Source organism: Ursus arctos, unplaced genomic scaffold (assembly GCF_023065955.2).
Source record: "Ursus arctos isolate Adak ecotype North America unplaced genomic scaffold, UrsArc2.0 scaffold_5, whole genome shotgun sequence".
In the NCBI taxonomy this organism is placed as follows: domain Eukaryota; kingdom Metazoa; phylum Chordata; class Mammalia; order Carnivora; family Ursidae; genus Ursus; species Ursus arctos.
Window position 1 is genome coordinate 71520628 of NW_026623067.1, and position 22037 is coordinate 71542664.

At 39.2% G+C, this 22037-nt stretch overlaps 1 long non-coding RNA gene across 1 annotated transcript in view; it reads right to left on the minus strand.

Annotated features, from left to right (window-relative positions):
• The window catches only part of LOC113255117 (uncharacterized), a 913389-nt gene that overhangs the window by 693416 nt on the left and 197936 nt on the right, over nt 1-22037 (minus strand). The window lies entirely within an intron of this gene.

Sequence of the window (22037 nt, forward strand, 5' to 3'; positions counted from 1 at the left end):
CCTCCAGGTAAAAATTATGCAGCCAATACATAACTTCCTTTTGGATTCAATTTCAAAAAGAAACTGAGTTTGAAGCCCAGCAACCATTTTAGGTATTATTCTGTCTTTGGATCTTCCATGATGCTTCCAAAATTAAGTGAAGTTTTTTTCCTGCTCATAAATATCCATCTTTGAAAGACTAGTGTAAAAGAGGTTTTCGGGCCATTTGAAACCAAGTTCCCTATATTACAATATAATGTCAAATTACTATAAATTCAAAAGGATATGTCAGGAATCCTGAGTTTGTGTTCATGGCTGACTTTTTTCATTTTTTTAAACAAAAGAATATATGGATAATTTGCAAAATGCATCTTAATTATTTTTTGGTTTTTCTCTTAGCTCTCATAACATCATTAGATACAATTCTAAAATTAATGCACAGATTAAAAGCTTCACTTCAAAGACATACCAATGGGCACATATGTATCTTAGAGAATCTTCATTCACTGCAAATAAGTTGACTCAGAAGTATACTGTGGATTTTCTAACAGACATTTAATTTTTTTATTTCTTTTCTTTTTTTCAGGTTTTTATTTATCTGACATTTAAATAAAATATTTCTCCTAGACCATTACTTTTGACCAAAGTATAATCATCAGGGATTTGTAGAAAGAGATATTAATATTCAAAAAGAATAATATTTATCCATCATGTCATATAGATCATCATAGCAATCTAGCTGTAACTGCCTTTCTCTTTGATTTCTCCTTCTTCATTACACCAACTAGGTGTTTCTATCTGTAAAAGGTTAGGCAAAATCTTTTGGATTGGAAATTAAGAGTCTCAAAAAGCTAGTATTACAGAGATCAGCTAAGTACAATGTTTCTTTGTAGTCAGGGGGACTTTATTTTGGCAAACCTCCAAATCAGAACTGACTTAGTGAATATGAAGACCCCCTAATAACACAGGAAAAAAAAACAAAAAGGTCTTACCGGAAAGAAATACACACACACACATACGCACACACAATCTCATCTACTTTGTTTCTTTAAGAAAGCAAACCCACAACTTTGGGCACTTATGAGCTTGAATTTTCATATTGTATCAGATTTTCTAAACTGTGTGTGTATGTGTGTATACACACACATATATATGAGTGTTTATGTTTACTGTACATATTTTACATGTATGTGAATGTATGTATGTTATGAATACATATAAATTATATACAGACACAAATATAATTACGGTCTTAGTAGAATAGGAGGTACACACCAGGTATGAATGAGAGCATCAAGAGACCAGCTAAGTACACTACCAACTAACCGCACCTCAGCAGAGAACAGCCAATCACAACCAATGGCCACACAGCTACCCTGCAGACAAGATCAGCACAAGATCAAAGACCCTCCTCTCGTACCCCCGTGCCCTGAGATCATTGGTATTTCTCCTGAACCCAAGTGCTACCTTGGGACAAAGAAAAGGGAGAAAAGAAAGAAGTCTATGGACTAACTAATCAGAGGCTCAGTTAAACTGGAAGAGGCTGAAGTACCACAACACTACAAGTTTAAAATTATAGGTTAAGTGGGTTTCTTTTTTTCCTCCACTACATAGCACAGTGGGGGTCAGATGGGGAGATATCAGTAAGCAAGATTAAAGGAGCTGTAGAATAAAGAAGTAATCTTTTCTTAGGCCATCTCATAGACCATGAATATATCTTTAAACCACCATAGAATCAACACACATTTGAGATTTTAAAAGATGAGAAGTACATAAATAATCTTTTTTTAACCTTTCCTCCTTGGTCACTCTACTATATGTCTTTTCCATTCTCCTCCCCTCTTGGTTTTATGTGCCTTTGAAATAAGACAACAAAAAAAACTGAAAAAACAGAATTGTCCTTGAAGTTTATGTGTATTTGTTCTGGTCTGCTGTTTACTCATTTGGGTACCAAAGCACAGAAATTACATCTTTCTGCACCTCAATAAAAGGGGGATACATACACATTCACTTCAAATAAAGTTGAGAGCAAGAGCTTTAAAAAAATCCTTGTGAAGCACTTTGTAAATGTTATACAATATAAATAATTCTATATTTTTCCAAATGTTCCCCAAAGAGAATCAGGGCCTTGTCCTACTCTCTGGAGGTCAAGAAAGAGTTAGAACTCCCTCCTGCTCTGTTACATTTCCTAGTACCTATTGACCGAACCAGATGTTGGCAGGTATAAAATCTGAGACAGCTGGTTATCCAACCCCTTAGGGCCAAATGCTCCAAAAAAATCACTTTTTTTGCAGCACACATCCAGATTCAGAATCTCTAAGCTAATTATCAGGGTTGTGATTCTCAACCTAATCATTTCTATGCCTCCAGAGTAAGAGGGAATCTCAAAATTAACACTTAGTATGCGGAATTGTACACAGACAATATGCAGATGGCCCACACAGGTTTAAATCCTTAAGGCAGTTTCCACTTCTGTTTAGGCTCCTCTTAGGCTTATAAAATCGTCAGAAACTATTGACTGCGCTCCTATTGCATGCAACCCACTTCAGAGCGACACCAAGAAGTAACCTGTTTCCTACCCCTTATCAAACTCAGGATTTGAAAAAATTTTAGTGCAGACAAAGATGCAACAATGCAACTGACATTACACAGAAAACAAGCGAAAATCACAAGCATGCAGGCTTAAGTTCATGGCTTTGGGCAAAGGGCAACTGGTAACAAGAGTTACAGGCCATATCCTTTTTTTTCTGGTCTGTACAGAAAGACTATCTGGAGTCATGTTTTCAAGTGTACCAGAAGAGTGAAAGAGGTGGGGTTTGGCAGAGAGGAGTATGAAATTATTCTGGTCATAGCAGACAGTGACTGCAAAAGTATAGAGAGGAGGAACAGAAAAAAGATTTTTCTGACAGCTGTTGAAATTTTGCTTAGTGCTAAGAAAATATACAACCCATACACAATCATTATATATCCATATCATCACACATACTGGGGGACAGGGGAGCATAATGGTTAAGAGTGGAATGATATTATCTGGAGACAAAATGTGGCTCTCCCACACATCAGCTTCATAACCTTTGGCAAGGCACTTACTCTCAGTTTCTTCCTAAGTAAAACTAGAATAATAGCGGTACCTACTTCATGGGGTCGACATAACAATTTAGAGATAACACATATGAAGTTTTTAATATGATGCCTGACACAAACACTGAGTAAAGTTAATTGTTGGTGTTGTTTTATTGTTATTTAGAAATGGATATCCTGTATCAGTCTTGGAAAAATGCAAATTCCAATCCTACTTCCAATCTTGTTATCATGTAGTACCTAATATTGATTATTTATAAAAAGTAGAAAAAGATTGCTTACTCACCCCTTTAAATATGCTATTCATTAATAAAATAAATATGTTAATAGTTTAGATCAAAATTCTTTGAAGATAGTCATTATCAATTTTCATTATCATTATCAATTAGGCAAGGAAAAATTGGGACTCAGATAAAGGATATGTTACTGAGAAGAGAAATGAAAGGAATGTGTAGAGGACATATTTTTCTCTACCTACATTCCCAACTGGAGGATGTGGAACTGATTCATACTGCGATACAGACGAGGCTGGGTAATTGATGAAACTGAGACAAGCAGGAGGCTTGCTCTTGATTCTAGAAGGAATTATTAGTATGCTTTTACTATGTGTGCCAAGCATTGTGGTAAGTATTTTGCAAACATTAGCTCTTGAGATCCCTGCTGTCACCCTGTAAACCAGGAGCTATTGTCACAACCCCTGTATGATCTACGTACATTTTAGCTAGAGAGGGGAAGTGTCTTATCAGTCTCATGACTAGCAGAGGATGGAGTCAGGATCTGAACCTAGGCCTACCTGGTCCTAGTTCAGTTTCTTATCTACATTGTGACATTGGGAACTCTGAAGCAGGAGCTTGAGAGAAAGGGGAGGAAACAGAAGGGAAAAGCATCTGTGAGACAGTGTTTTTAACTTAATAGCCAGAACTGTTCAAGCATTCTCCTGTTAGAGAGAGACCCATTCCTCTAGAAATGTGTTTAGTTTTTATCAGTGACACTATGTACGTTTTAGAATGTTTTTGTGAGAATTTCAGTCTTGAAAATTATTCCACTCATGCTGGGAATCTACTAGACTATTTCATAGAACTTAGTCTAAACAATTCCCAGGAGAAAAGGAACCTTAGCTTAATTTTTAAAAATTAAGCCTAGTCATCAAAAGCAAGTACATATGTGAATAAGATACCAAGGAAATACATATACATATGAATAAATTAAGCATTTGGGATAGGAAATCAAACTTTTTAAAAAAGCTACTTATAACCATGAGATACTTTGTTCCACGGACATTGTCGATATCTTCATCAATAAATGCCAAAGGTTGAAAACACCCATATCTGGGAAAACCATGGTATTTGAATATTAAACAAGAGTATATTACACTGTCAAGAGGACCTACCATTGATGAAACAATAAATCATGTGATAACTAACTTTTTTGTCTTTACACAAGTAATAAATGACTATATCCTCATTGTTACCAAAAAATTGAACATGACACATATAGCAAAAGTCCCCCAGCACACACACTTCGGTCCCCCTTCAGAGTAAGATTATCGGGATAAGGCATATCCTTGTAAACATCTTTTTATATATGACTCAAATTGTGATGCCTGGATCAGCAGCAGCAGCATCACCCGGGAACTTACTAGAAATGTAAATTCTTGCGTTCCACCCCAGATCTAATGCATCAGAAACGCTGGGAGTGGCGCACGTAAGTGTTCTGAACAGGCCCGTCAGGGACGCTGAAGCTCTGTCCGGTCGGAGAACGGGCCCAGCTCCCCATGGCCTGCGAAACTACCAGTGCACCTGGGCTCTTGTCCTCAGGGCCTCACTCATGTATCCTTCTAGCCTCATCTTCCCCAAAAAAGCCATCCTACCTGCTCCCGCCGAAGTGACACAGCCTCAGCCTCCGGCTCTGGCTCCGCCATCTTCCTCTTTCAAGGTCCGTCCTTCAAATGCTCTGGTTCAACACACGCAGCCGCAGCGGGCGCGCAAAGAGCGCGGGAGGGCAGGACCGGCGCCACCTGGAGGGCGGAAGCGAGCAGGGGCAGGCCTGGGGGAGGCAGGCAGGCTGGCCCGGCCTGGCTGCGTCTGCTCAGGGCTCCTGGGCCGCGTCCCCTAACCTCGCCGACGCCTCCAGGATACCGTCCGCGGCCTCAGAATCGCCGCCCTGCTCCCCTCGGAAGCACAGCCAGTAAGAGGTCCCGGGAGCTCTGAGTGTGCAGCCAAAGATCCGGAGGCTGTTGGCGCCGGAGGGTGCTCCCAGGGCCAGCAAGTGGCCCAGAGGTGGGGTCTGTGGGGCACGCCGCGGCCGAGCCAACCCTAAGGGACGCCTGCACCAGCACCAACCATAACTAACTTTTAAATAATTTGAATTTCTCATCTTAAAAACTTCTGACAATGTGAATCTGAAAGTATGGACCGTGCTTTTATTTCTCCACCTTTGGTTGAATTTTTTTTTAAACTCTAAGTAAATGGGTAGAAACAAGAATTGTAACTTGGTATTTTACTAAGTACCAGTAACTTTAGAACACATATTACAGATCCCAGTTAAATTAAAAGTTGAGTCAGGTGGAACACACAATTACATTTCGCCACCGTCCTCATTAAATTTCATTTCAATGGGGAATGCTGTCATTTCTTCTACAGTTTTTCCTATTATACTCTTATTTTAGGCCAATACCATCATACTCTACAGCAAAAACTGGCAGACCCTAAGCAAATAGCATTATATTACCAGGAAGCAGAGTGTTTAATTGTTTCTAATTTTTCTGCACAATTATTGCCTTGGTGTGAATGATCACAGATTGTTTCAAAACAGACCCCGCGTGACTACTTGGCAAAAGTCAATAGGCAAAGCCGAGGCCTAAAGTTTTCTCTTGGGGCATCTCTGCAGTAAATTGTGTTCCTTACAGCAACTTCAACTATCTAATTTTTCAAATCTTGCTGGAATAATAAGTGGCAAATTAGTGTATCTGTCACATGAATGTTATTTGCAATTTACTTATAGTACACCCTTACTTCACATTCAAGTTTTGTCTTGATGTTATTGACTTAACAAGCAAGTATTTATCACACTTACTGCTGGAAAACATTAATTACCTTTGATCCCGCTGAAACTCACACCCAATTATTTTAAGAAAATTTGACCAGGTTAAAACGTTACTTAGATAATTACAACTCATCGTGTATTTGCAATTCCTTAGTATAGAATGTTGCATCCTTAGGAGTCCCACAAACTTATTCAAACATATTCAGAGATGTGAAGGAAAATACACCTATTACTTAACAGTACATTACAATATTCCAGAAGAAACCGGGCAGTATTATGAAAGTAACTTCAATAGTTATTCTACCTTTTCAAAACTGATGAAGCTTAAGTATTTTAGAGTGCAGTATCATGTGTCTATGTTAATGTGACCAAGGTCCTGATGGGGAGAGGCAACACATCCCTCTTCATTAAAAAAATAATAATAAAATAAAGACCATGCGATCTTTAAATTTCTGGGAGAATCTAGATTTTACGTTTTATGTTCAAAATTCACTGCTAATAAAGAAAAGTTAAATTTTGTTTCAGATTTTAGAAGTGTTCTGAACACAAACAGTAAATAGCATTAAATTACTTCATTTAAAAATTACCAGGATGTCCAAAATCTATTCTATACATATATGAATGTATGTTCAATGGAGTCATGGCCTAAACTCATTTAACTTATGCAAAATTAATTACACACATTTAGCAATTAAAAAAATAAAGGGATCAGGGGATTCTCCTCACTCTTCCACTCAAAAAGCACACAGACTGGGATGTTAGAAATGGAAGATGTGGCTCCATGTCCCTTCAGTCATCACAGTTCATTTATGCCTTTCATAATCTGAGCATCCTATCATGCTGAGTGTGATTCTGAGGTTTAATAGTATGCATTTTGAGGTTAGTGTGTCCTCTAAACGAGTTAGCTATTCATCTGTTTCTCAACTAAGGGAAGAGCAATTTTTTAAAAAGATTTTATATATTTATTTGAGACAGAGAGAGAACGAACACAAGTGCGGGGGGAAGGGGGGGCAGAGGCAGAGGAAGAAGCAGACTCCCCACTGAGCAGAGAGCCTGATGTTCAGCTCTATCCCAGGACCCTGAGATCATGACCTGAGCCAAAGGCAGATGCTTAACTGACTGAGCAACCCAGGTGCCCCAGAAATTGTTTTATGTTTAAAAAGCAATTTTTTAAACATTAGGAGGAAAATGTGGATATTTTGGACCCCATGAGACAATAGCTCATGTCCCTCTCCCATGTAACAACTTCTTTTTTTTTTTTTTTAAAGATTTTATTTATTCGACAAAGATAGAGACAGCCAGCGACAGAGGGAATACAAGCAGGGGGAGTGGGAGAGGAAGAAGCAGGCTCATAGCGAAGGAGCCTGATGTGGGGCTCGATCCTGTAACGCTGGGATCACTCCCTGAGCCGAAGGCAGACGCTTAACCGCTGTGCCACCCAGGCGCCCCCCATGTAACAACTTCTTAAGGGAATTACAGTGTTGTTTTTATTCTATGCAATTTTTGCCCCTCTTGTTCATTTAAGAACCTGATCTACATATAAAAGAAGAATCCACTGTACCTAAAACTCACTGCACTCCTCTATTAGCACATGTTCATACCCAAGGAGTATGAGAGCAGTACTGAGAGCAGTAGTGCCAAGAAACACTTAACCTCAGTGCAAAGTAGATTATATCTGCATATTTATAACTGACACGGAAGCATCACATACCCATAATGCACTGCATACTCATAATGCAACTTGATTTAAATATGTAAATACTGACAAACATGAATATTTAAACCTCAAAGAAGATTTCACATAGAAATAGAGCATATCCATAATGTAACTTGATATTTGCCTAATATTATAGCACAATCAAAAAGTTAGTGCTATCAATTGGAGATGCCTAGTAAACAAGCCTTTCCCCACAACACTGAAGAAGCCTGCATAGGTCTAATGTGAGTATGATTCTATGCCAGGAGGTTCTCCAGGACTGAAGGCAGAGGAGAATTCAATCAGAATTGTTCCTGAAAAGATCCATCTTTCTCCTTGATCATTCTTAACACAGATGAAACCCAAATGTGGTTTAAAAAAATTCACAAATATTTACTGTGTCCCTACTACATATAAGGAGCTGTCCTGGTTACCACAGGAAATGTAAGATATTTTTACAAGAATTCTAACTATCCACTTGGAAACAGAATTATATCCACATGAAAAGTTACAAGTAAACTGTAGGATAGCTGGAAGTCTGTTGCAATAGTCTGAAGAAAAAGTGATGATGGCCCAGAGCAGGACAGTAAACTAGGAATGATGAAGGGAGCCTTTAGAGTCACCTGAGAACTAGATTGGTCTTAGTAAGTAACTCCAGTTGGAGTGTGAGAGAGGAGTTAAAGTGGTCTCAATTCTAACTTGGGGTAGATGGTGATAACATTAACTAAGATAGAGAATACAGGAACAAGAAAAGGTTTAGGTAGGGAAAGAGAACACTTTTTTTTTTAACTTTGTTGTTTCAGGCTTTGTTTTTTTTTAAATGGGGATTTGGGGGGACTTCTTAGATATGAGTATTTTGGAGGAAGTTGCAGATCATCTATCTAGAGTGATATAGCAGGATCTACTGATCTATAAGTTACTGTCATATAGATAATTATTCAATCAATGGATATAAATGAAATACCCAGTGAGAGTATAAATAGTATAGAGAACTGAATCTAGTGGTGCCAATATTTAGGAGCTTACAGCAGGAATAAAAATGGTGAGATGGAGTAAAGAAAAACGCTTGGAATAGAAACTGGTGAATCCAAAGAAAAATGATAGTTTCAAGAAGAGTGGGCTCAGTAATTTCTGTCTACTATGTTGAGGTCAAAGAAGATGAGAACAGAAAATATACTGACATTCATTTTAATAATTAGGTCCTTTGTACCTTGGAGAAGATAAGAAAGGAGCAGGGGAGAAAGCCATATTTTAGGCTAACAAGATGGAATTAAGGGTTAAAAAATGGTATTAGAACTATAGACCAATCAAACAAGAAACGAAAGAGATCAGACGGTCACTACAACAAGTTAAGAAATGCATTTTTCAAGGTAGGGGAAAACTTTCCAAAAAGAGATGATCACAAATCACACAACATCTCTCAAGAGCAGTCTAAAGCATAATTTCTTCAAACCCCTCCCCCTCCTTCCAATCTCTCCCTCACTCACACTCTCACCACCAGAGCCACACTTCTCTGGTGGAGGCATGCCAAAGTTTGACATGTTAAGTGTATGTCACATCTGTCTCAGTGCATCAAAATGGCCGAGACCATCCAGCCTTCCTTACGGTTCGTCTTCATGAATATATGGAAAAGTTGTCCCTGTTCATCTAAGAACAGAAAGTGTGTGCTAGGATGCAAGTTCTTCTCGGTTTGGTGGAAAATACAAACCCCAGCTCTAACATGGGGGCCAGTTCCATCTTGGAATATTGTTAAAGAAATACGATGTTAAATCATGTATTCAGATGGTACAGCCCCAGGCCAATCTGAGTATGAATATTGCCTAAGTAGAAACTAGTTAGCAGAAATGAGTAAGCAGGAGAAGCGTGAAAGTTCAGTTCTTATTTATCATTATGTACCTGGAACCTAACACAATACCTAGCATGGAGCTTCCACTACTGTTTGTTAGATTGAACAGCATTTTCTAAATACGTATCCAGTCTAAAATTACTCTACCAAACAACTTGTTATGTGACAAGAGCATAAGACTAGGACACAGAAGGTTAGGGTTTTAGGTGTGCTCTGGAACTTTTTTTTTAGATTTATTTATTTTAGAGAGAGAGAGCATGCAAGTGGGAGGGGAGGGGGACAGAGGGGATGGGGCAGAAGGACAAGCAGACCCCGAGCTAAGTGCAGAGCCCCCACTCGGGGCTCCACCTTGCGACCCTGAGATCATAACCTGAGCTGAAATCAAGAGTTAGGCACTTAACCAACTGAGCCACCCAGGTGCCCCTGGAACTTTTTGATAAGTCTTTTATCTCTCCGATAGTTCTCTCATCTGTATTCCCATTCTGCCATACTTCACAGGTTTTAGAGAGGCATGCATGAAAAAATGCACATGAAAGTGCTTGGTATATTTTTCTATACTATACAAATATTAAGGCACTTTTTATTATTACTATTAATTTATCATTTAAGGTGATCAATTGTTGACATAAATTGTGCATTTTTTTTCTAAGTTGGCTTCACTACAAGTGTTATTTTATTCTTATTTACCCCTGTTTATCTAATCCCTGTTTGAAATCTGCTAAACTATTTGCCTATTTATCAGGGTGGCCCTAATTTGAAATACAGAGACTAATGGCATTGGAAAATTGCACTGAAAGGAGTCACCCATGTATTATGATAGATCATAAATATGGATGACTAGAAAGTAAGATGCTTCGCTTAAGATGCAAATTAGCAGAGAATGAGATGCAGTGAGTTGTACACCAGAGATTCAAATCCTGATGGAGAAGTCCCTGTAGGGTCACCAACAAAAAGCAGGTTTCTGCTGTCACTCCCCAGCGAGACTGTAGACACTCCCAGGGCCTGTCATGCAACACTAATTGAACAGGATACTAATAGGAGAGAAAGTGTGCCAGCCACATCCCCGAATGCGGAGCCACCAAGTCGAGTCTAGGGAGGCACTCCTTGCAAAAAGCACACAGGCACAGAACTACAACCCAGAAATCCATAGCCAGGCCAATCCTAGCAGCAGAGTGGCTGAGAAACTGAGAAAGGCAGAAAGGGAGAAACGGAAGCTTTGCAGGAAATGCAAATAGTCATAATGAGGATAAACAGTTCTCAAGGGAACTCTAGTGCTCTGTAATCCAAACTCTCTTCCCTGCCCTCCCATAATTTGCAAAGTTTATCCCCTAAGTCCCCCATCCTGCCGCCCTTCCAGATAAGATTCAGGTTATGAGGTCCCTGGTGTAATATATCAGACAACAGAAGCTTGGAGTACGTTCATTCACTTAGACGTAGTAATAGTGTATGAATATGTAATCTTGAGTATGGCCAATAGCAGAAAGAGGGAGAGAATTTAAAAGTCAAAGAGGAAGAAGATCGCCATGTAAAATACAATTACAAAGTGTCTGCTATAAGAGTCCCTAATAGAGGCAGAAAGTAACTAGAAGCATAGCTTCAGTTTCATATGTACTCCAATTGCCTTCTTTTTATTGTTGTTAGTCCGCATACCTCCCCTCACCTGCCTGTGTTATGAGTCTCTTTTCAGAACTAACATGACAATCCAAACAGGCCACTTTCTTTGTGATAGTAAGTGGGAGAAGAAGGACAAGAGAAAAAGGAAATATGAGGAAATAAAAGGGAGAACAGAAAGTAAGAAGGACTGACAGTGAATTTAAAAAAACCAGGGTTTCGTTGTCATGACTCCAGTCACCTACACACATTTCACAAATTCTAAAACATATGCGGTGCCACATCATCAGGACTGCAGTCTCAGGAACACCAGACTGGGTAACAGGCATCTCTCAAGTCTGTCTTAGATGACCCTCTTCCCAGAAACGTCATCTGTTAAACTGAACTGCAAATTTCTCAAAAGCAGGTCACTGAGCCTTTCTGCTTCTGGTCAAAAGATGAAGTCTTAAAAGGAACTGCCTCTCTCCAAACACAGGAACTTGAGATTTAAAAAAGCCAAGAAAGGAAGATAAACAAAAACACACTTAGAGCTTTTACTCACTTGGTGAATCAGATTTCACAAACGTCTTGAGTATCCCCTATAATAAAGGAAAAATTATGATCGAGGAAATTTATGATTTACCCAAGTCAGGTTTAACACAAATAAATTCAAAGCACTTCCAATCCAATAGCCAAATCATTCTCTTAAAGACATGAATGTATATATCAAATGTTACTTATCCATTAAGAGATCTTCATTGAGCCTCAGCTATAATGAGCCTCAATAAGCCAGAGTCTTGTCATCAAGAATACTATCTTTAATAACTGTAATCTGGGGGTGGGAGTAGGTTGTGTGGGGGGGTCCACATTAAACCAAGATACCTGCTATAACATCATATACAAGATAATTCCGAGTCCATAATCAGCATGGAGAATAGATGCCAGGTCACAGAGCAAATTAACCTGAGTGTGATCCCCAGGTAAGGAGCTGTCAGCAACAGGTACGGAGCACATGCCAAAAGAGGACAAGTAGTAATAATAATAGCTCACATTTATTGAGCCCTTACCATTTGTCGGACACTAAGTGTTACCTCACTTAATCCTTACTACCACAGAGTGAGATAAGCATTATAATGAGGAAACTGAGCTCAGAGAGATTAATTTGCTCCAGGACACACAGTAAATAACTGGGTAGATTTCGAACCCGGGTACGTGATACCAAAGCTTCTAGTGACCCCCATGCTAGACATCCAAAGGCTCATCCTCCAATCTTGCCCCTCATTGACAAATCCTTCTATGAACTTCCATCATCTACTCTTCTACATGGGTCTCTCATTTTTCTCTCCTGAGTGTCCTTCCTTCTCTGAGACCACTTTTGTCCATTAGTTTCTCCGTTTTAATATTTCTCTTTTCTCTCCCTCTTCTTTTTCTTTCTCCCTCTCCTCCTCTCTCCTTGTCTCTCTCTAAATATGGAGTTCAAGTAAGTTCTTATAATGATGACTATTTTATATCCTGTATTTTTAATTCAAAATGCATATTGGCAGTACAGGAAAAGGAGGTACCCTTTTCTATATCTAGGTTTCTTCCCCCACAAAGGAGAATATTAAAAATAAGTAGGTTTCTACTTCTTTGTGGCCCTTGAATGATCTGTTTTCTTGAGTTGAGACTTACTTACATCAAAAGGTTTCACACTACCTACAACTGGTGCTGTGGACTGAATTATGTCCTTCCCAAAATATGTATGTTGAAGCACTAGACCCCATGCAACTGGAAATAGGGCCTTTTAGGAGTGATTAAGGTTAAAGGAAGTCATAAGAGTACAGCCCTGATCCTGTAGAACTAGTGTCTTTGTAAAAAGAAGAGATACCACAGAGCTCTATCATTCTACCATGTGAGGGCACAGGGAGAAGGTGGCTGTCTGCAAGCCAGGAAGAGAGCTCTCGTCAGGAACCAAATCAGCTGGCACCTTGGTCTTGGGCTTCCCAGGATCCAGAACTGTGAGAAATCATTTTTTGTTGTTTAAGTCACCCAGTCTATGGCATTTGTTATGGCAGCCCAAGCTAATACAATTGGCCTTAAAAATATGGTTTTTCTTTATGCCAAAATTTCATTGCCTAAATTGTTAACACTATGTTTTCAGATGGGCATTCACATCATTACTAAATAGTTTTGAACTTACTGAGCTTTGGTTAAGAAGAAATACACTGGACAAAGAAGAAATATACTCCTAAGATGCTTATATATAAAACATCTGTTGTTTAAATCACACCCAAGATTTACCTGGCCACTTAGGACAGAACACCATTTCTCTGAAAAGCCAAGAGATTCTGACAGATGTAACCTGGATCCTTCCTATAAAATTTTTTTTTTAATTTTAAAAAATGAAAAAAGAAGAAAGGACGGAGAGGGCCCCAGATTTCTATACATGCGAGTGTAAAATTTTTTCTTGTTATTTTATTCAATATCCAATAGATGACCCTGCTACCAATTCTATCCACATCTGATATAAGAAAAATAAACCATTCATTCAGCTATCAGATACTGGAAACAACCTAACACAAGGAAAATACTTTTTCAAAGTCTCTTTATCTTCCACGCTAACAGCAGTGTGAAAGCTATTGCTATGTAGGCAGTCATTAGAGCTGTTGAAACATTAAACAGTATTAAGAAAATACCAGTAGTTTTAATTATTCCTCCACTAGAAATCTTTAGCTTCACTGAAGAGGGTATACGAGTTGTTTAATGGCCAAATGGCAAAGTAAAAAGCAAACGCTCCAAAGAATACCTCCACCAACATCCCCTGCTAGGTTTCATGAAACTTCAACAAAATACAGTTTGATGGCCTCTCGGATAACCTCTGAGAGTTGGACAGTTACTGTGAATCCCTACCTCTTCTTCCTGTGAAAGAAGCCGAGAAATTTGAGAAGAGGAGGCCTTGTATTCGAGCCTGACTCAGACATGCTTTTTCTGATTCAGCCATAGCTTTGTTTGGAAACCTGTACGTCATGGCCTTGGCGGGCCCCCAAGCATCCTCCTATGCAGTCTGCTATTTTTCCTCTAGCTTACCCAGAATAGCTGGGCAAAGATTTAGTGCAGTTGGTATGCCGGTGTTTATAGGCCAAAGTGTTGTCAAGTTTCTTTCTGTGGGCAAGCAGAGATTCTTGCAGACTGGCAAGAACAAAAGGAAAGGTGTTTCTGGCCTTCTGGTTTTGTTTCCTGGAAGACTGAGAGATCCACTTTCCCTCTTCCAAACAACCCCAGGATTAGAAGACCTTTACCATGTTGAACCTCCCTCTTTATCTTCCTTCATTCTCTGAAAAATCATTATCCCACTCTGAAACCCAAGTGCTTAGAATTATGGTATATCATTAGTCATATATTTAAACAGATTTATTATCTAGGATCCTGCACAGGCAAGACAGGTATAGAAATTTCCTTCTGGAGAATGTTCTGCTATATTATTTCTAGGTATTCTATTTTAAAATGCAAAGTCCAATATTTGGGAGGAGAAATGCAAGAGGTAAAGAAAATAGATCTTATCCTAAGAAGAAAAGAAGGGAGAGATTTGCTAACTTTTTAACTCTTCTATCTAGAGCCCTGTTTCTTTCCACTTACGAGACAATATTTACACCTTTGTTTCCTGGTTTTATAGAAATGGAGACCCTATTCTTCACTTCAGTTTCCTCTTTTCTGCTCACTGTAGCCCAGTAAAATAAGAAGATGGTTTTTCTCCTCTGTCATATTCTCTTTGGCAAATTGCTACTCCTTTTGCAGGTCCCCAGTTATACCATTGCTGTTCCATTAGGCCATGCGAGAAAATAAGATTCAAGTTGGTGACTTGATCCAGGTTTCACTCTTTGAGCGCCCAATTATAGATCAAGCATATGTCTCTGCCATGGAGAAAAAAAAAGGCAAGAACAAAATTACAGATGACACTCAGGAAATCTTCCCACTTAGAATCCCTGACTTCTTCCTGCAGCCACAAGAAAAGCTACTGTATTTCTCCTGGCCAGGGCAGGATATGAAGCTTGGATGTCCTAGGCACTCTCCAGTTCCCTACCCCTGACCCCAATGCATAATTAGAAATAAAACCCATACCAAACCATGAATGCTTGTTTTATAGTTTTCAAAATTACACTCATACGTATGCAAACATGAAACTAGGTTCTGCTTACATCTACTAATGTGCGCACTATGTATCTGTGTTTGCTTTGCTGGGTTCATAAGGGCTGGCGTGCAGAGCATGATGGTATAATGTAGCCGTGCTTGAGGTTCCTGGATTGGGTGCTTGTCTTCTTACTTTACATTTGTATGAAATGACTGACCCAACCTGACACGGCTCATGCCTGTGGAGAATATCCCAGGGAAACTGTGAGAAAAACATCAGAGAGGATCAAATACCAATGTTTTGTCCAGCTGCCAATGTAGTAGCTCCCTAATAATAGGTTAGAGGCACCAGGAACACTAGATGTTTACATTTATTTTAAAAACACCAGCTCTAAAAGAGAGCTCTTCTTGGCACAGTACACAAACATTTATAGTGAACCTTCATCCCCAGCCCTTTTTAAGCATTACCTCATTAATCTTCAAAGCAGCTACATAAGCAGGTAGAACTATTTGCTCTGCAATTTAAAATGTCCCACTTAATATGAGTAGGAAAGTGCGCAGTGACAGCACTACCAAGGTAGACTCACAGCGCTACAGGCCACCCTCCAGAGAGCGGGAACCTCTCTGGGAACTTCATCTGCCCAAGTCTTCCCATCCATTCCCATCTCTCCAGAATGCTTACCTATCTGTTGTAGGGCTGTATCCCATCTATAGGAGCTTCCCATTATTCCTCACCCCTAAGCTCCCATCCAAACTTGCCCATCTTTCTAGAATTCCCATAACTTTGCCTTATTCTGAGCAACACTTAGTTAATCCAAAAAACGTTTTTGCGTTACATAGTCAGTATGCCCTACATGTCACCCTTCTATTTACATTTTGACAGAGACCTTATGAAGAAGACGTCGTAATACAAATGTCATGAAAGGAATAATACTTTAAGCAGGAGGAGCTGGTGAATGTCTCTTACATGACATTAGACCTTGTAGGGCTTACCTAATAGTTACATCTGTCCAGTAAAAAGGTAAAGTGGATAGATTGGAATGAAACTTACCCATTTTTCATTCTTCTTTATCATCTAAAAAATTGTGTGTGTGTGTGTGTGTGTGTGTCTGTAAGACTAATACTTCTACATCTCTACTTCTGCACTCTAACCTTCATCAATATATAGGTCCTCTGTGTCTTCTTTTACTTTTAGATTTTAGATACTAGTTTGCATTTTAGATATTCCATTTATTATTTAGTGGAGGGATACCTGGTGTTCTGTGCTTTCACCTTTAAGAAAACTGTCTATCCACAGCAGTTCTGGAATGATTAAAGGCATCAGAAATGTTTTTACATCCTTACTGTAACCATTTAGAAATATTAGCTTCGAGAGGCAAAAGAGAGTTATCTAATACTATTTAGTGGTTTGTGTGTGACTCCCTTCCCATCCTAAAAGAACACTAGTTCAGCTTCATTAAATCTTCTCCATACTTACTGAAATTTCTCCTTAATGGTACAATCCGGTTTTAATCACCCGACCAGACAATATGGCTTGTCAAAGGTAGAATTTGCCTCCTAGTGTATTGAGAACATTTGTTGTATCTTTACTTAGATTATACCTCAGAAATTACATTAGAGGCTAACATTTAATCTATATAATGACAGTTCTGTTGACATCCCAAGTCTGTCTATGCAATTTGCATACAAAGATACCAGCTAATCCAGGAGGATTCCTCCAGGGACAGCTTGAGAGAAAGCAAATTTTACATTAACCTAAGAAAAAAAGTCAAGTCCCCACCAAGAGCAGACTTCTGGGAGAAATGAAATATAGGACAAAAAACAGCTTCTCAATAGCTTCTCTACTGTTTAAAATTGTACCTCTAACATTCTTTTCTAAGATGGAATTCTAAATTGGCTTCCATGTTTATATTCAGATGAACACATGTATGTCCAGTGCCCAGCAGAGTGTCTGGCATTTAAAGATGCTCAGCAAAGTTTTGCTAGAGAAAAAATGAGTCAAAAAACACTCAAATGTCAAATATTAATCATTTTTGAACTATCCTCCGTTTTATATTACCCAAACCTCGCCTTTCTTCCATTAGAGGAAATCATCAGAATTGGCAATAGTTTAATTATATTTGAAAAGATATACAAAGTCAGAAAATCTGAGCTTATAAAACATGAGCCAAAAAACATCTAACGGCCTAAGTATGGCCATTCTCAACTGCCCTCCATTTCCTTCTTAAGCGCCACTTAAATGTTCCCTTATTGCCAATTTCAGATATGTGTCTTAAATAAGTAATAAGATAATTAGCCCTGAAATACACACACTCAACAGGCTAACAACAAAAAGAATAGAAGATCTTGGGAAAAAATAATGCATTATAAAAGGAAATCATGAAGACTCAGTGGAGAGTGAAAAAAGCTGGCTGCAGGGCAGGACCAAATCAGATAAGCATGTACCATGGTCTTCATGATTCCACTTCAGCATGGCAACTTCTGGACAGAGCAAGGATTGTCATGGAGATCAGGAGATCTGGGATCTGGCCAAAATGTAAAACTACCCTGCTCTGTGGGCCTGAGCAAGTGATAGCCTCCGGTTTGAGTTTTGTTTTGTTTGTTGTACACTGCAGACACTGAAGAAATATTTGACCCAACTTTCCTCATCTGTAAACATGATCATCTCAAAAGTCCTCCTTTCCAAAACCAGAACTTAGTGATTCTAACATTTTACGTTTCACTGGCAAGAAATCAGACACTAACTCCAATGAGAAGAGGATAAAAAAAATTAGAGGAAATTGCTGCTTTCTAAAATGTATCAACTATCTCCAAACACAAGATCCAGCCCCAAATCAACATAAAGCCTTCCTAGTTTTTCTAACACTTAAGTGCTTTATGTCCAAAATGTTTTATTTCACACTGAAAATTCGAATATTTTGAATTTTAATAAACCACATGGGCTTGGTTCCATGTTTGTACTTGAGGTGGATCCTTATGTGAGAACCAGTGTTGAAACCCGCATCAGAATCTAGCAATCAACAGGATAAACTGGGCTGGATTGTGTCCTTAACCTCAGTTCTGTCCCACCCAGGAACATGTCTAGACCAGCATCCCTAAAGCAATCCAAACCAAGATCTTCAAGTAGCCCAGCTAACTCAGCTAAGTAAGACTGACTAGGCCCAGCCACTATTTATACCCATTTCGGCCTGACCATTCAATAACTATCTTTTGTCTTCCTCCTCTGCACCTGGTACTACGTTAGGCAGTGAAGATTCAGAGGTGAACATTACTTAACCTTCCCCTCAAAGTTCATAGTCTAGCAGTTCATATGAAGAAGTGAATAGAGAAATATACACCATGATGTATGTGGTAGGATGGGATAAGGACAGAATGTACAGTAGTAATACAAGAGGCATCTAACAGTGTTTGGAGATGAGAGGAGGCAACATCTGAGATCTGAAGGTCAACTGGAGTAGGATAAAGTGACAAGAACTTCTGGAAGAGGGATCCATCTGGTAGAACAAGAAGTCCAATGTTGGCCAGCACTGGTGTAGCAACAGACAATGGGGCAGTGTTTCTCTCTACCCACCTGCAAAGTCCTACCCAGGGAAGCTGCTACATATGCTGATTTCTAGGCTCCTCTGCAGCCTGACTGAATCAGAATCTCTTGGGGGTGTGGCCCAGATTTCTGAATTATAAAAGTTCATTAAGTGATTTAATGAAAGTTGAAGTTTAAGAACCACTGCAATACCAAGTAGCCTCTTCACGCATGTGGCTGCCAACGTCCAGTGGCTGAAAATGGTCACAAGTCTGTACAGGAAGCTGGTCAGCAAGAGAGAATCTTGAGTGGGTTCCCAGCCACCAGGTTGGAGTTTTCTATAGAACAGATTCGAATTATGAAAAGAAAAAAAAAAAAAAAAAAAAGGACTGTGGTCTTGAACAAATTACCAAGCCAGAACTCCAGCACAGAGGAAAATGCCAGCATCTGGGGACCAGAGCTGGAAGACAGAGTAGGACAAAGTCACAGGAATAAGGAAAAAGTTTAAATGGTAACTAAACCTTAAGATCAGAGATAAAATGACAGCATGGGCGATCTCGTACTGAGGGCTAGAATGTTGGGCCAGTTCTGCATCCAGGAGCCAACCAGACTCTGATGATGAAAGAAGACAGTTTCTGAGGCTGATAAATGAGGCAGGCCCATATATCCTGGGAACAATAATATGGTGTGCTGTGCCAGCTGATGTTATAACTTAATATTCTGAAAAAGTCACTGAAACCCTTTTGCCCATTATCATTCTCAGTGCTTGTAGATGGTTCTCAATATTCCAACATTCCTGTCCTTTATAATTAAGTAGAATCTGTTCATATTCCTAACTGGAACTAAATCTCAAATTGAAGTGTCCTCCAACAGGATTAGAGACCCACTTTTTTGATATTGAGATCAACACAAGTTTGTGATTGTAATTTGGAATCACTGATCAATGTTGGCCTTTCTAGTGCAAAACAAACAATCAAAATCCTTTTATTCAAAGCATTTTTTCTGACTTAAGCTGCATTTAGAGGGTAATTAATTTCACTTGCTGTTCCTAAATGATTAGCATAGTTTCTGCAGGTCATAGGATCAGTTGAAGATACTATGATCAATACTGAACAAAAAGCCCCAGCTGTGTCCTGTTATTCATGCCCTTGGTGTAACAGTCTGGTTGACATTCAACCACTTCCAATATGCATGGTAGTTCTAATCAAAAGGTGTACAACACCCTCTTCAGCTAAGTTTTTTAAAGAAGAAAACAAAGTGTAATATATGGCATGGGCTCTGGAATCAGAAAAATCTGATTTAATCTTGCCTTACATTGATTAACTTGCGTGAACTTGGGCAACTTATTTATCTCTAAGATGCTTATCTGTAAAATGATGGTATTAATATTATGTAGCTGTCTAGCTCATTGAACTGTTTTAGAGACTGAGATAATTGTATGTAAAGCATTCAGAAGAGCACATGATAAGTTAATTGTTATCTTTCTTGTTCCTATTGTTACTGAGGCCACCCCAGCCTACAGGTACTGTGAAGTCACATCCACAGGAAATCACCTGTGTTTTACGGGGATGTGTTTCCCCTTGATTATACAAAGTGCCCCACAGATTTCCACTGGGAACTCCTAAGGGAATGTTGCCTTACTCATGACCAAGTGTAATCTACTACAGTGTGGTCTTCATCATGTTCTTCCTCTCCTGCTTGGTGCCCTGAGTAATGCCAAAGGTCCATGACTTGAGACCACTATAACTGCACCTGGTAAGAAGGCTCATGTCCAAACCTACAATGTTGCCTTCTGATATTCTCAAAACCCCAGTTCACTGAAGACCCAAAGATGTCACACTCCATCACCTGGAGAAGGGTAATTGAGTACCAGTCACCCACAGTTTCTTGTGAGAACAATTCTCTCAACTAGTATGTGCAGCCCCACCCTCCACAGAGTTCAATTGTAGGTCTATGCACTGAACCAAGGTAACTATTTCTGAAAGAAACACTAAACTATCCTTCATCCTCATTTGCATTCCAAGTTCCTTTTACCAATTTCCCACAAATTAATTTGCCAATAAACCTTTATAACAGTGATTACTGGAAGCCAGTATAGGTCAGTTGTTAAAAGTAAGGAAAGGGAGTCAGACTACTCAGGCTAATGAGGGAAATGACAGCCCCTCTGTGCCTCAGAGTTTTTTTTATTTTCTTTTTCAGCAATAAAATTGATAAAAATAGTGGAATCTAATTAACACAAAAATCAGGGGGGGGTGCTAAATGAGATGAAGTATCCAAAGACTTAAGCATGGTACCCTGTACATAGCACTGGCTCAGTAAATGGTGGAAATGGACATTACCTATTATTCCATTTCTGGTAGTCACATATTATGGACTGAATGGTTGCATCCCCCCAGAATTAAAATTTTGAAATCTAGGTGACTCAGTTGGTTAGGCAGCTGACTCTTGATTTCGGCTCAGATCATGATCTCAGGGTCATGAGATCGAGCCCTGCATCAGGCTTCATGCTGGGCCTGGAGCCTGCTTAAGATTCTCTCTCCCTCTCCCTCTGTCCCTCCTCTCCCCACGGGGGCTCACTCTCAATCTCTCTCTCTCTAAAAAAATCTTTTTTTAATTCTGAAATCTAACTCCCAGTGTGATGGTATTTGGAGGTGGGGCCTTTGGGAAATAATTAGGTCATGAAGATGCAACCCTCATGAATGGGATTAATCCCCTTATAAGAAGAGGCCAGAGAACTAGCTCGCCCTCTTTCCACTACATGAGGACACAAATTGGCAGTCTGCAACCTGGAAGAGGGCTCTTGCTAGAACCTAACCAGGCTGACAACCCATCTCAAACTTCCCAGTCTCCAGAACTGCGAGAAATAAATGTCATTTAAACCACTCAGCCTCTGGTACTTTGTTACAGCAGCCCAAATTGACCGAGACGCTACAGTTTCAAACAAAACTAAGACTTCTTCCGCAACCTATCGGAATCACAAATGTTTCTACTCCCATTGGGCTCCCCCCTTTTAATGTTTACTATGTACTCAATAGCTATTGAAATAAAATCTCTTAAATTATGAGAAAATTATATGGAACTTTGTTTTTCAAAACCAATAACCAATTATATCCTATGTAACATTAAAACATCAGGTTTATAAAAGATGCATTTTTTATTTCATATAAACTTGC